The 14304-nt window shown below is 44.5% G+C and overlaps 1 protein-coding gene across 4 annotated transcripts in view; it reads left to right on the top strand.

The window, feature by feature from the left end:
• Positions 1-2771: 2771 nt before the first annotated feature.
• Positions 2772-14304, top strand: part of WDPCP (WD repeat containing planar cell polarity effector) — a 182099-nt gene continuing 170566 nt past the window's right edge. Inside the window, exon 1 of one of the 4 annotated variants that reach the window (XM_077926585.1) lies at positions 2772-2999. The gene's annotated coding sequence lies outside the window, so the exon portion shown is untranslated. The remainder of the gene's footprint in view (positions 3000-14304) is intronic. The other 3 variants (XM_077926584.1, XM_077926583.1, XM_077926582.1) reach the window with 3 other exon arrangements.

Genomic DNA, 14304 nt, shown 5'->3' with positions numbered 1-14304 from the left:
CCAAAGTTGCCGCCATGAGTGAACTCCTGTTTTTTAAGATTAAAATTCGGACTTAATTAATGGGCATGCTCTGAGTGAGGGGAGATAAACTACTCTGCTAATTGATTCAGCCACTGAGGAGCTAAAGGATTTGAGTGGAAGAGGGGTTATCATCACAATGGAACTGGTATGTTGGAACAAAAGGGGGGTGAGTCTTTTTTGCTTCTTTTTGATATACTTCATATTTGCTATTTTACTTGGCAAATCTCCCTGGAAGGGACTGACTACCGATTGATTATGCATGCAAGCGGGATTGGAGAATATTCTAATATTTAAGACTCATTTTGACCTTATTATTAACTTTGTGGAAAAGATTTAGGAAGCTGCAATTACGGTAATTCTAATTGATCGTTAAGAATGGAAGATGGGAATTGAGGCTTCTAGCCAAAGTATGGGCTTAACTGATCTGGACAGAGATAAAACGAAGAGGTTTGGAAATACTCCTGGTACAATTGGCAGAAAGTCAGATTTCCTCCATTTTGGGATGTGTCGCAGTTGATAATTACAGGCACGAAGAAGTGAAAGTGAAAGACATGGAAGAAAATAAACACCCACACAGAAACATATTGTTTGATTTAACTCGCTTGCAAGACGAACTCAGAGGCTGAGAAAAATGAACAAAGGATTAATATCGGATTGATTTATGGGAATCACCTGGACTAACTTAGAGACACAGCACAAATGTGAGATGATTGCTATCCCCCGACCTCAGAGCATGGGAAGTCAAACAAAGATTTATAATTTGGAATAATACATGGTCTGTTTGATTATTTTATAATTTGGAATGTTTTTAATGTGGCTTTTATTGGATTGTTAAATTGGAAAACTTAATAAATATTATTACATATCATCATCAATCTTTATTACGGTCCAGAGGCCCAACAAATCATTACAAAACAATACACAATTCATACAGCCTACCTCCAGGTTAAACAAGCATTTTGTTTAGAATATAGGGATCATTTGTTCTTGCAACCACCGATAAAAACTTTGCCACTGCTAATGTTCTAGCATTCCCATGGCTGGCTAGGACTATGATTTTGGAGTGAAAAAGCATTGGAAACAGACAGCTTGACCTTCTCATAAAAGCTTCTGCTGTGCAGCTCCTGTGACTCTTGAAGGAGACTGAAATTTCCAGGAACTCTTTCAATCTTACATTCTGCCACATTAATAGCCCAGTTTGGAGTTCTTCCCAATTCCTTTTTTGTTTTTGCTACCCTTAATAATTAATTATGCTGACACTTGGCCACCTAACTACTCACCCTTAATTTCAGATCATCCATGAAGACCCAAAACAGATCCTGTGCGCACAGGGATGAGGGGAGACAACTTCCATTCATTCACTGCGAGAACTGTCCATTTATTTCTGTTCCATGCTTCCTGTACTTTAATCAGTTACAAACTCTTAAGATGATCCACCCCCTGATAGCAGACATCTAAGTTTGCTCAGGAGCCTTTGCTGGGGATTTTGTCAGACCTTTAATAATAATAATAATTTATTATTTGTACCCCGCCCATCTGGCTGGGTTTCCCCAGCTACTCTGGGCGGCTTCCACAGAGACCAAAAATACACTAAAATGTCATGCAACTTCCCTTAACAGGGCTGCCTTCAGATGTCTTCTGAATGTCAGGTAGTTGTTTATCTCTTTGACATCTGATGGGAGGGCATTCCACAGAGTGGGTGCCACTACCGAGAAGGCCCTCTGCCTGGTTCCCTGCAGCTTTGCTTCTCGCAATGAGGGAACCGCCAGAAGGCCTTCGGTGCTGGACCTCAGCACCCAGGCAGAACGATGGGGGTGGAGATGCTCCTTCAGGTATACTGGGCTGAGGCCGTTTAGGGCTTTAAAGATCAACACCAACACTTTGAATTGTGCTCGGAAACATACTGGGTGCCAGTGTAGGTCTTTCAAGACCGGTGGTATGTGGTCTCTTGGTTCATTTTGCTCAGTATTGTCCTTGTCTACGCTGGCTGACAGCAACTATCCAGTGTTTCAGACCGGTGTCTTTCCCAACACTGGCTAGAGATGGCAGGAACTGAATTTAGGACCTTCTGCAAGCAATTCAGATGCTGTACGGCTGAGCCTGCATACTCACCTACATTTAAAGCACATGATTCCCCCCAAAATAATCCTCAGAATTGAAGTTTGTTGAGGGTGCTGAGAATTGTAGCTTTGGGAGATAAAACGAATAGTTCCCAGGATTCTTTGGAGGAAGCCATGTGATTTAAATGTATATGTAAGTCACTGACATTACAGCCCTTTCTCAAATAAGTTTAAGATACTTCTCATTTCCTTTAATGTGAAATAACATTGGAGTGATTTGCAGGCAGGCAATTTGCACTTTTGAAAATGTTTTGAAAATGTTGTTTCTCATGAAATAAAACTTAGCATGAAATTCCTGTCTCTTTCTCCTTTTGGGGGCCTGGGGGCGGGAGGACGTGCTGGTGTCCAAACTTATAACTATGCTCCTGTCCTGATTTTTCCCATTTCTCTCTTTGGAGAGGAAAACAAGCTGTTAAATGCAGATGCCCTGTACACTCCAAGTCTACGAATTAGAGTGATACAAATCAGGACCAACTTAGACCCCAGTGCCAGCCATGGGTGTAGCCAGGATTGGGGGGGGACGGGACACCGAGTTATCTGCGACCCAGTTGGTCAGTTAGTTCTTTTCATTTATTTTCTTGATTGGGGGGCGGATTCCCCCCCCCCCGGCTCCGCCCGTGGTGCCAACTGAAAAAGACGGAGCCTGAGAGAACTTGCCGCGTTTCCTGCCTCTGCGCGCGCGCAACTGAATCCGAGGCAGCCGCGGGCGGATCCATTTGGCTTCCTGGCTGGGGAGTCCCTGCTTCGCCCGTTGCCAAGTGACGCCGAGAAAGCGCGCGCCCGGCCGAAAAGAAGGGATTGCCGCCGCCGCCGCCGCCTTGCCTTCCTCCTCCTCCTCCTCCTCCTCCTCCTCGAATGGTGAGCGCTGCGGGAGACATTTGTGCATTTCGGAGGCATCGGAAACTCGCCTCCTTTGCTCTGCTCTTTTTTCCTCCCTTGTTATGTTTTTAGGGGGCGGGCGGGGAGAGAAGCCCCCAAACCAAAGGCCGGCGGGCCGGGGCTAGTCCCAAGTTCCTCGCGTAGCCGGGTTTTGTTTCCCTTTACCCTTTTTATCCCATTACCCTGATTACAGTTTTCTGGTACTCCTGCCTGCTGCTGCCTTTCAGTTTATTTACTGCGCGTCGCTTGTGACTCCTCTCCTCCCTATGCGCACTCAGAGCTGTGTTTCGTGGAAATAAGTCGAACTCGGGATGCCCTCTCACCCTAGTGAACAGGTCTTTGGGGTCACATGCATTTTTATTGAAGGAATGAAGCAAAAGCAGCAAAAAGTCCCGTAGCACATTTTATCATGGCATAAGCTTTTACAGACTAGTGGCCACATTGGAAGATGCATTGGATGAAAGCTTATGTCACGTTTTGGTGTTTAAACTGCTGCAGGACTTCCAACTAACACAGCTGCCTCTCTGGAAATTGGTGTGAAGGTGACCAAGCTTAGCTTTGTAGTCTCAAAGGCAATAATAGTTTATGGTGATTAATATGATTTAATATAAATTATTATGTTTTGAGAACTTCACTAGAATAACAGATGTGACAAAGTTTGTCTCCTTCTTGGGAGATTGGGAGTTTGTCTCCCAATCCTGTATTACCCAACCTTTTCCTGACCATGGCTCCCTTCCGACCTTGTTTCCTTCCTGTGCACCCCCCCCCCCCCCGCAGGCATAGACAATGGGGCAGGGGGCAATAAGTAAAAATAAAAATCAATACAAATCTGAGGTTCTGCCCCCCAACAAAAGCATGTCCCCTTACAAAAATCCTGGCTACGCCCATACTCCCCCATCTCACCAGTAAAAAAGTAGCTATTTAAATGTTTGTTTGTAAATAGAATATGTTTTATTTTATACAAAATACAATTACATAAAATGATAGGAACATAATGAAATATTGTTGTATCATGGAGCTGGAAGGAACCCCAGGGGTCGTCTTTCTAGTGCAGCCCCTGCAATGTAGGAAACTCAGCTAAAGCATCCATGACAGATAGCAATCCAAGCTCTGCTTAGAAGCTTTCAAGGAAGGAGAGTCCACAACCTCCTAAGGGGGATCCATCTTCCATATATTATAAAAAGTAAGCAACACTTATTTGACCCAAGTTGTTCGACACAGAGGGAGAAACCTACAGATACAGTCCAAAAGGCACACAGAAAGTTCTGTATATTTGGGAGAACTTTAAAAACCAAATGGTCTTCAAAAAGATCTTGTTATTCGGAGGAGCCCTGGCTGCCTAGATAAAACTCTATAGTCCACAGGTTTTCAACCTTTTTGCGTCTACAGCTCCCTTGGCCAACTGCATTCTTTTTGCAGCCAGGACCCTGTGGGTGTCAGGAGCCCAGTTATGTCCCCCCTTGCCTGCAGAGCTGGCAGCTTCTCGCCCCTTTTTGAAGACCCTCCCTTGTGGAGTGTTCCCTCAGCCTCCTCTCTTTTCTTCCTCTCCTTGGGAGTCCTCCAGGCAGCAGCTGCCACTGCCCTTGATCTCTGAGCTGCCCCAAAGCGGTGCCTCCTCACACTGCTCCACAGGGGCCTGGGAAGAGGATGTCCCCAGCCTTAGTAGCCCAACAGAGACTGGCCAAACGTGAGGCCAGCACCTTACCTTGGGTGCTGCCGGGCATGCATGGCAGAAAGGCTTCCCTTCAGCACCAGGCACTCGGCTCCCAGGCAGGGAGCACAGCAAGCACAAGAAAGGCCAGCGCGGTGACTGCCTGCCCACCCACCCACCCAGCCTCCCACTTATCTGTCCATTCCCACCAGCAAGGGCAGGTAGACTGGCTGGCCGGGCTCCCTCACCCACTTGCTGGCTTACTCCAAGGCCGCCTCTGCTCCTGGCAACCAGCACCCCCTGGTCAGCCCCAGAGGTCCCACTTGTGGAGTTTGTAGGCAGGGCTGCTGAAACAAACAAGCCTTTGGGAGGCAGAGACGCAATAGGACATCAAAGGGGAAGGAAAGAGGGACTGAGGCCAGTGTTGCCTGCGACACCCCTGACTATCACTGAAGGTACTCCAGGGTGCCCCGGCACACTGGTTGAAAACCACTGCTATAGCTTTACACACCCTTACCTGTGGCTTTCTTCTGAGTAGACACTTATTTACTAGATGCAAGTCAGCAGCACCAGGCGACCCCGCTTAGCTAGGTGGATTGCACTATGCTCCTTGCAGAGTTAGGCCCAGACTGCCATTGGACCCAGCACTAGCGACAGCAACAAACAGCTCTGGCTCACCCAGCCCTACCCATTGCCACTCCACCACCGCACTTACCTGACCTGGGTGTTCAGGATTGGGAGCCTCAGCGATTGCCCTCTCTCGCTGGAAACAAACCAGGACTTCTCCAAGAAAAATGCATGTGGCAAAAAGGAGCGCTAGACCCACAATTTTTTTTTTTAAAAAAGATTTTTTTCTTCACTTCTCACTTCCTTCTGTGGTCTCCTTGCCTTGTGCTGTGGCCCCTCATTTATGCAATTTATAGCTGTGCTCCCCTTGGAATATCCTGGGGGGCTCTGGGGGGGCATATGCCCCCCAGTTGGGAAACACTGCTGTATACTATCCTTAGAATTTGTTCATTGTTTAAGACGAGGACACAAGTGTCAGATGAGGCAACTCGTTTACTTTTTAAAGTATCTTCTAATCTGAATGGTTCTGACAGTTACATTACTTAAATGAGGATCAGATGGCACTTTAGTATCTTAAAATGTTGTTCTAAAAGGAGTTTATAGACTTTAATTACAGGGCTTGACAACCTGGTCCCGCTAAGTATGCCTACTTAGAACTGGGCACTGCTTCTCTCGAAGTATGTTTTGGTCATTTCTAGATTAGATTACTGCCCTTGAAAGCCATCTGCAAACTCCAGTTGGTGCAAAAGCAGTGGCAAGGCCTTATTATGCAAGTATGACACTGGCTGTGTTGGCTTCCAGTGCTGGTGCTCTCAATACAAGATGGTGATTTAAAGCCTACATGATTTGGGACCTTGGTATCTGAAAGACACTGTTCTTGTAGGAACCTACACACATTACAGTAATCAGGAAAGGATCTCTTAAGTAGTAGTGTAGGAAGGGGTGTGGGGTGCCCAGGGTGGCACTGGGGCCGCAGGGTGCCCCAGTCACTGCCTCCTAATCCCTCCTGGCTCCCCTCCCAGGCGCCCTCCAGACTTGCAGAATACCCTGAAGAGTGGCCTGATTTGGCCTTGTAGGTAACAGCCTACAAACACATTCCCAATAGTGGTTTGCTTTACACAACAGACTCCCTCTTATTGTTGAAAAGAAGAATCCTTTTGTGTTTCCAGATAATAAACAGAAAGGCTGAGGCTGCAACGCCTGCAGGAGGCTTTGCTAACAAGAGGGAAACCCCTCAGGGCAGAAGCGGGGAAGGAGCTCCGACTGGGCTCCTGGGGGGATTCCCAGAGTGGAGTGGCTGTGGAAGTGAAGCGGGAGCCAGAAATGTTGCACTGGACCTGGAAGGAGGCGACTGGGGCGTCTGCTGCTCTGGAGCGGACTCTTAAGGAGCTCCGTCTCCAGAGTCCTCTCGGTTGGCCATGACACTTGCACCCTGTCAGTGAGGGAGTGGCCAGGCCCCATGTAGCCGCCGCCATCGTGCATGATGTCGTCGAGCCCCTGCCAATCCTGGAGAAGCTGCCACTGCAGATCGACTCCTTGGCCATGTGGGGTGAGTCAGCTCCAAAGGGCCCAGTGCTGTCTGAAGAAGCAGTGCAGGAGGCAGGCTTTTTTTGGCCAGCACTGGGCCAGCATGTACTAGCTGGGTCCCTCCTGGGAGGGACGAATGTGCTTGGGCATTAAGAAACCTGGTAACTTGCTTCAATTGCATATTCAGGCAAAGGGTCAAAACAGCTAGGACCCAACTCAGTCTGATGATGGCTGTTGCTAATAACGAGGGCAGGGGAAGAAGTACAGGGCTCTTGGAAGTGGATGTGTATATAACAAGTCAGTCTCGTGAGTACGTATTTTCAATTAGACATACACAGGTCAGGTTATAAAGGGAAAGTCCTTCCTATTTGCCAAGTATACACAATTCCTATGCCCAAATAAACTGCCTATTGAGTTGTGGGGTACAATTTGCATAAGAAATGCAAATGTTGTCGTATGACAATGGAGTGTTTTGTGTGTGTGTGTGTGTGTGTGTGTGTGTGTGTATTCTTTGAAAGTTTTGCCATTGGTTTCCCCCCTTACTAGGAAGCCTGCTTTGCTTTCACTGTATTTCTGATGAAAATTTGTGGAGTTTTGTCCTTGAAATCAGTAAGCTTTGTAGGCGAATTATTCTACTTTATTATGAAGTTACTTTTAAAATGGCCTTCCTACTGTGTTTTGAGAAATGAAAGAATAGGAGAAGACTGGATAATTCCATGATGCTGTGGTGCATGTTAAATAACTTTATCCGGCATAATTTCCTGGGATTTGCATAGTGAACTTTCATCAGCTGCAAAAAGCATTCCAGTGACACAGAGCAGGCTAAATTGAGAGGCCCAATATGCAGTGAAGTGAGATTGGAGGGAGGGAACTGCAAGAATGGAAACAATGAAATGAGTTGTTTTAGCAGGAGGACTTTTTGTGGAAATTTACATTCCACAAGCACAGTGTTTCTCAACCTTTTCTGACCGTGTCCCCCTTCCAACCTTGTTTCCTTCCTGTGGCCCCTCCTGTCCTACTGGTAGAAAAGTAGCTATTTAAATGTTTTGTTTTGATAAAGAAAAATAGGGGTGTTTTGCTTTTGCTGCCCCACCCCCCAAGGGACTGAGTCTTCTAAGTCCATGATTGGTCAGAGATGGATGGATGGAGGCAGGATGCAGCGAAAGCAAGGCAGATCTTTATTTCTCTATTGCAGCAGAGTCCCGCCCCCCCCCCCCCCCAGCAAGGAGACAAGAGAGACCCAGAACCAAGAAGAAACATCTCTTTTAAGGGTTTTCATTTAGGTGTGGAGAAGGACATCCCCTCTACAACAGTCAGAAATTACATCACACATAAGGTTGGTTGTTGTTTTTTTACTGTGACTCAGGCCACAGGTGTGATATTTCTGAGGATTTAGCAAGTTTTACATAGTTCCAAACACAGTTTACACAGTCTCATGCTGTGCCCCCCCCCCCCCATTTACGCAATTTTCGCCTGAGGCCCCCTTGAAATATCCTGGGGGGTCCCCAGGGGCCGTATCCGTGACAAATGAGTTTTAATTAAAAAAATGTTCTATTTACAAATGGAACATTTAAATAGCTACCTTTCTACCTGTAGGACAGGAGAGGCCACAGGCAGGAAACCAGGTCGGAAGGGGGCCACAGTTGGAAAAAGGTTGAGAAACACTGTTCTTGGGTGTTTACTTTTTAGTAAAGTTGCATAGGATTGCACTTAGTAATGTTATTAAAATGATTGCTGCAATTTTCAATCTACCTAGAAGGGAATGAGGGTTGACCTGTACAGTAAACATCTTATAGGTAAGGAACATAAGACACGTGAAACAGTTTAAACTACAATAAATCTACTTGGTGTCTAAATTCATTGATCCAAACTAGCAGTTCATTCTGTTAAAGTAGGAAATGGGACACAAAACAACTGTGCCCATTTAGATACCTTTTTTTTGTACTCCTCAGCACTAGTCAAGTAATCTTGAACTCAAACTGCAGGAAATACTTGGAATTCCACTGTAACAATATCCAGCAGAGAATATTTAAGTAGTATTAAGTTTCAAATACCTGAAGCAAAATGCTCTTCAAGCATCATAAGCAGTTGCAGCTTATAAGAACTAGTATAATCTAGTTTCTTTTTACCATTTCCCAAATGAGGCATAGTTTTAATTTTGTCACCAGAAATTTACTGCAGGGGGGAAATGAATATTGCATTTCATTAAAGTATGTCTAAACTTTAGTATCCCCAGTAAAGCTGGGCGATATCTAATTTTCAACATATCACCAGCTAAACATCACAATATTTAAATATATCACGATATATGGGTCTAACTCTTAAACTGACAAATTTTTACTTACTTTTAACGTATTGTTACAACTGTTGTGTTATAGTACTACTGTACCAGTAATGTTTAAATTAGCACATTTTGTCTAAAAATAAAGCTGTAGAAGTAATCAGTAGCATAGATATCAACACCAGTTATTTGATTGGTTGTCAATTTTCTTTTCTACACCAGGCCAAAATAGAAAAAATAGAATGAATAAATTTTAACAGAACAAAAGATTTTTAAATAAGATTTTTATTGCAAAAAATGTGCATTTCTTTTATAAACCAGGCTAAACCCCCAGTAACACCAATACGATATAATTTTTTTAACGACAGGAATCTTGTCTTCAGCTTCTTTATAGAATAATAGTGTTGGAAGAGAACCTGAGGGCCATCTAGTCCAACTCCCCTGCAATGCAAGAATCTCAGCTAGATCCTACATGAGAGATGGCCATTCAACCTCTGCTTAAAAACCTCCAAGGAGTGGTCGGCTGGCTGGATGCTCTCATTCTCTCTTTGCTACTCAGAGTAGGAAAGCCTCCTGTCTGACCAGTTACCAGGAACGTGCTTTGCGACTGTGTGACAAGCTGATAGAAATATCCCCAGGAGTCCCTCTAAATTAATGTGGAACGATAGGGGTGTCTGTAGGACAAGAAAGAGGGTGGCTTTGAGAGTTTGGTGAAACCATGGACACCATGTGAACCAGCCTCCACGGCATTGGATGGAATAGTTTCACATGCACCAAGTGGAATAAAACAGGTTGATGTGATAGTATGCTAATTTTGGTGAAACCTTTGCTTTACCTACTAACTTACATGAAAGTGAGTGGAACACAAAGGGACCTCTTTATCAGATACTGGTGAGAATAAGTTTGATCACAGTCATTCATACATTGGTAACATTCTGATAAGATCACCATGCTCTGAATAGTAGAACTACCTCTGAAATGCAGTGCTATAGAGTTCTAAATAGCCCAAAGGAAAAACAGAATACTAGCTTTATGTTGATTGCTCAGGCTCAGTTCACCTTGTTTGTTGTTGTTTAGTCGTTTAGTCGTGTCTGACTCTTCGTGACCCCATGGACCAGAGCACACCAGGCACTCCTGTCTTCCACTGCCTTGTTCACCTTGTTTAGGTTGATATATACTGTATTTTTTGCTCTATAAGACACACCCGACCATAAGACGCACCTAGTTTTTAGAGGAGGAAAACAAGAAACAAGCCTCTTGAGCGAAGAGGGAGGAGTGCTCCGGCTGCGCTCAAGAGACTTTGTGTGGCTATCCCTGAAACCAGAAGAGCAAGAGGGATTGGTGCGCACTGATCTCTCTTGCTCTTCTGGCTTCAGGGGTAGCTGTGCAGCCTGCATTCGCTCCATAAGACGCACACACATTTCCCCTTACTTTTTAGGAGGGAAAAAGTGAGGCTTATAGAGCGAAAAATACGGTATATTTTGCTTATATATATGTGTGTGTGTGTGTGTGTATATATATATATATATATATATATATATATATATATATGTATGTTACATCACAAAATTAAAAAGAAAATACACCACCCATCGGTTAACAAAAATATGTGCAAGTAAATAAATAGGTACCACTCCGGCGGGAAGGTAAACGCCGTTTCTGTGTGCTGCTCTGGTTCACCAGAAGCAGCTTAGTCCTGCTGGCCACATGACCCTGAAGCTGTATGCCGGCTCCCTCGGCCAATAAAGCGAGATGAGAGCCGCAACTCCAGAGTCGGCCACGACTGGACCTAATGGTCAGGGGTCCCTTCACCTTTTTACCTTTATACCACTTTAGCAGTCGTGGTGTCTCCCAGAGATTCCTAGGAAATGTAGTTGTTACGAATGCTGAGGGTAGCTTTGTGAGTGGTCTCCTCTCAACAGCCATAACAAACTGCAGTTCTCCGGATTCCTTGCAGGAACCAATGACTGTTAAAGTGGTATAGGGGTGATCTAAATGCATGCTGTGGGTGTAACTTTACTGTGGCTTAGGCTTGAGTATACATGGATAGGATTAAGCTGTAAATCATTCTTTTAAGATGAACATTCAAATGTTATTGGGGTTTTAATAGGTGATGTAGTACACCATCAAAATAACTTTTTCTCCATCATGGACTGGTTGAGCAAGATCCAGTAGTTCCAAGATTCCTTTTGCTGGGAGCTGTGTGACGTCAGGGATCAATAACAATGAGGCCCAAAAAGGCTACCTGATTAATTGTGGTTCCATGTGGGCACCATACAGTTCCTCTGTTCCTCTACTACAGTGGTTCTCAATTAGCTAATTACTGAGGACCCCTTATTTTTCACAAGCCAAGCCACGGACACCCTACTTTTGAAATTTTTGATAACTCTATGGTAGTTACCTCTGCAAAGCAATTTTTTGAACAAAATGTGGGGTAGCTCCTAATAACCAATGGATTTTAGGTGCACTAAAAAGCAGACTAGGGCTGGGTGATAGCTGGTTTTCAACATCATGGTATATCAGCAGCTAAGTATCATGACATCCTGATGTACCACGATGTGTGCTCCCCCCCCCCAAAGATGGGCCAGGGGGTGGTAGAGGGTGGGTGGGGAAGTCTAACGGAGACCTTACCCCATTGCTGGCTCGTGCTGGAGGCAAGGTGGGGGCTCCTTTAAACTTCCCCCTTGAGGGGAGTGCAACTGCACGCCTCTCAATGGAGAAGTGTGGCACAGCGGGCACTTCCCCAGCTGTGGGGGTCTGGGATGCCTTACCTCCCAGCTAGCAGAGAACTACAGTCTATATCTCTGCTCTCCACAAAACTCTCCTTCCTGACTGCTGCCTCTGGACTTTTTAAGCTCAGCAGTTCCAGGAGATCTTCATGGGTCCCAGGTGATGCCATCTGCTTGCTGCGCCACCCATCTCTTACCTTGCCTGATTACACTGTTACCCTGGCCACTATACAGGTAACACACAACTCACGTGCATTTAACTTGCGCACATTCAGCTTTACACACTTTGCAAAAAATGTTTAAAAAATTAAAAGGGAAAAGGGGTGGGTATCCAAGAAAAAAGATTTTGTCAATCCCAGCTGTGGAGTTGGTAAAGCTGTAGGTTGCAAAGGAACAACTGAGAGGCTTAGAATGTACTCTTGATTGTTCCTCTATAACGGACTTCCTCAAACTCGGCCCTCCAGATGTTTTTGGCCTACAACTCCCATGATCCCTAGCTAGCAGGACCAGTGGTCAGGGATGATGGGAATTGTAGTCTCAAAACATCTGGAGGGCTGAGTTTGAGGAAGCCTGCTCTATAAGCAGGGCTGCCTTTTAAGTTCAGTGCTGACTTGAATTCAAGTCAAGACTGCAAATGAAGAATTGAGAGTGAATTCAGTGCGATTTTGATTCTTTGAAATTATATGACTATAGGTGATTGACAGGCATGTGGCCTGCATCCATCTGTCAAAGATTGCTTTGTAGAGAATCACAGGTGATGTGTATCTGGAACTGTGAGTTGTGTCTCTGGAACTGTTTGAATTGTGCTACTTAACAAGTTCTTCAAGATTTTCTATAGGATTCCAACCCCTGGATAAAGGTACCCCCAGGGTGTAGATTAAACTGACAGGTGGGTTAGAAATGGAAATCTATCAATATTCTAATGATTGCTCAGGCTGCTTCAAAGTGTTCTTTAATATTTTCCAAGCATTAAAATTGTAGCAATAAAAATTGAATGTTACCCCAGTGCTGAAAAGAAATATGTAAAATATGTTTTATTGGTTCTGTTCTTTACTAAACTGAAACATTGCAATTATCATGCAATTGTATGTATTTAATTATATAACATATGTTTTTAGTGTAATTGCTTCTCTTTCTTTTGCAGTGAAATCATTTTCCATTTTAGGTATTGACCTACTGACCCAATGGAACTTGATTTTCACCTTCAGTTTCCCCCCTCTAGTTCTCTTTCTTCCTGCTGTGATCAAAGGGGTCCCATTATCTTGAAAGAGCAGGAGAAGGACATTCTCTTGGCATTTTCCTGATGCTGATTCTCTGAAGCAAGGTTTTGTCTCTGAGAAGGCATTCAGTGGTGTAGTTAGCACCTCACATTAAACTATAGTTTAAACTATACTAAAGTTCAGTGAGATCTTCAAACCAGATGTCAAGTGTGCCTTTGGGAGAAAGATCAAACTTTTTTTGTTTTTAGGCTGACAAACAGCAAAATGTACAAGTGATATGCAGTTGCTTTCACTTCAAAAAGTGGGCAAAGTGAGTTTATATTTTAAACATATTGGCATCTCCAGTAGCCTTTACGAGATGTGCTTCAAGGAATCTTATTTTTTTTAACCATAGAACGAATGATCTTGGGACAAGTTCTGAGGGATTGTTTTAAGAACCTTCTACTATGTTGAAAGATATTTTAGCTGACAGCATGAAGATTGACTGCTTCATTTGTAAAGGGAAGGATTAAAAGAGTTAGTCAAAAGTCATTACACTGAATTACATTTTCTTGCTGACAGTGATTGAGATATGTTAGTAATAACTCGAATGTGTAGGTGCCTTTTTCCTCACAGTGTGTTTGGTCTTTTATGAATACTTGAAGTAGTCCCAGTAGTGGGTCATCTAAGAAAATAGACAGGGTTGTATCCATTCAGGGCCAGCCTAAGACATTTTGGCACTTGAAGCAGACCCTAAAATGGCACCCTGCTTCACCAGGGTAGACGGGATGAGGGGTGATCTACAACAGGAAAAAAGGGGGAAAGGAAGTTTGACATTGGGTTCCCAGTGGATCCTGCCGCCTGAGGCTGGTGTCTCATGGGTGGGCCGGCCCTGTTTTCAATGGCTCCCTTCTGCAAAGAGAAGGAGGCCTTCTGCTCATGGGAGAGTCTCCAATCATGCTGAGGCCTCTGCTAAGCTAAGCAAAGAGAAGTGGAGACGATTTCTGTCACTTACTCCGGCATTAATTCCCCTCATGTCACTCTTCCATGCTGCCTAACACCCTGGAGCAGATTTTTAGAGATGGATGGGACAATACAAGGAAGGAGGAATTGGGAACATTTACCTTCTGCTCTCTTCCATTAGCTGAGGCATTTGCTGGCGCAAAAGGCCTTCTGTGAGCATAATGTGTCTTTTCTAGGGATCAGACAAATATGGAATTTGGGCCCATCTCTATGCCACTGACAGACTTCCAGCGCCAAGGCAGTAGGGAAGCTTGAATTAGCCACACCATCCCATATTGCCCAAACAACACACGTGTTAAGGGCATGG

Source organism: Podarcis muralis, chromosome 3 (genome assembly GCF_964188315.1).
Source record: "Podarcis muralis chromosome 3, rPodMur119.hap1.1, whole genome shotgun sequence".
NCBI lineage: Eukaryota > Metazoa > Chordata > Lepidosauria > Squamata > Lacertidae > Podarcis > Podarcis muralis.
This window is presented reverse-complemented; position numbering and strand designations above follow the sequence as displayed.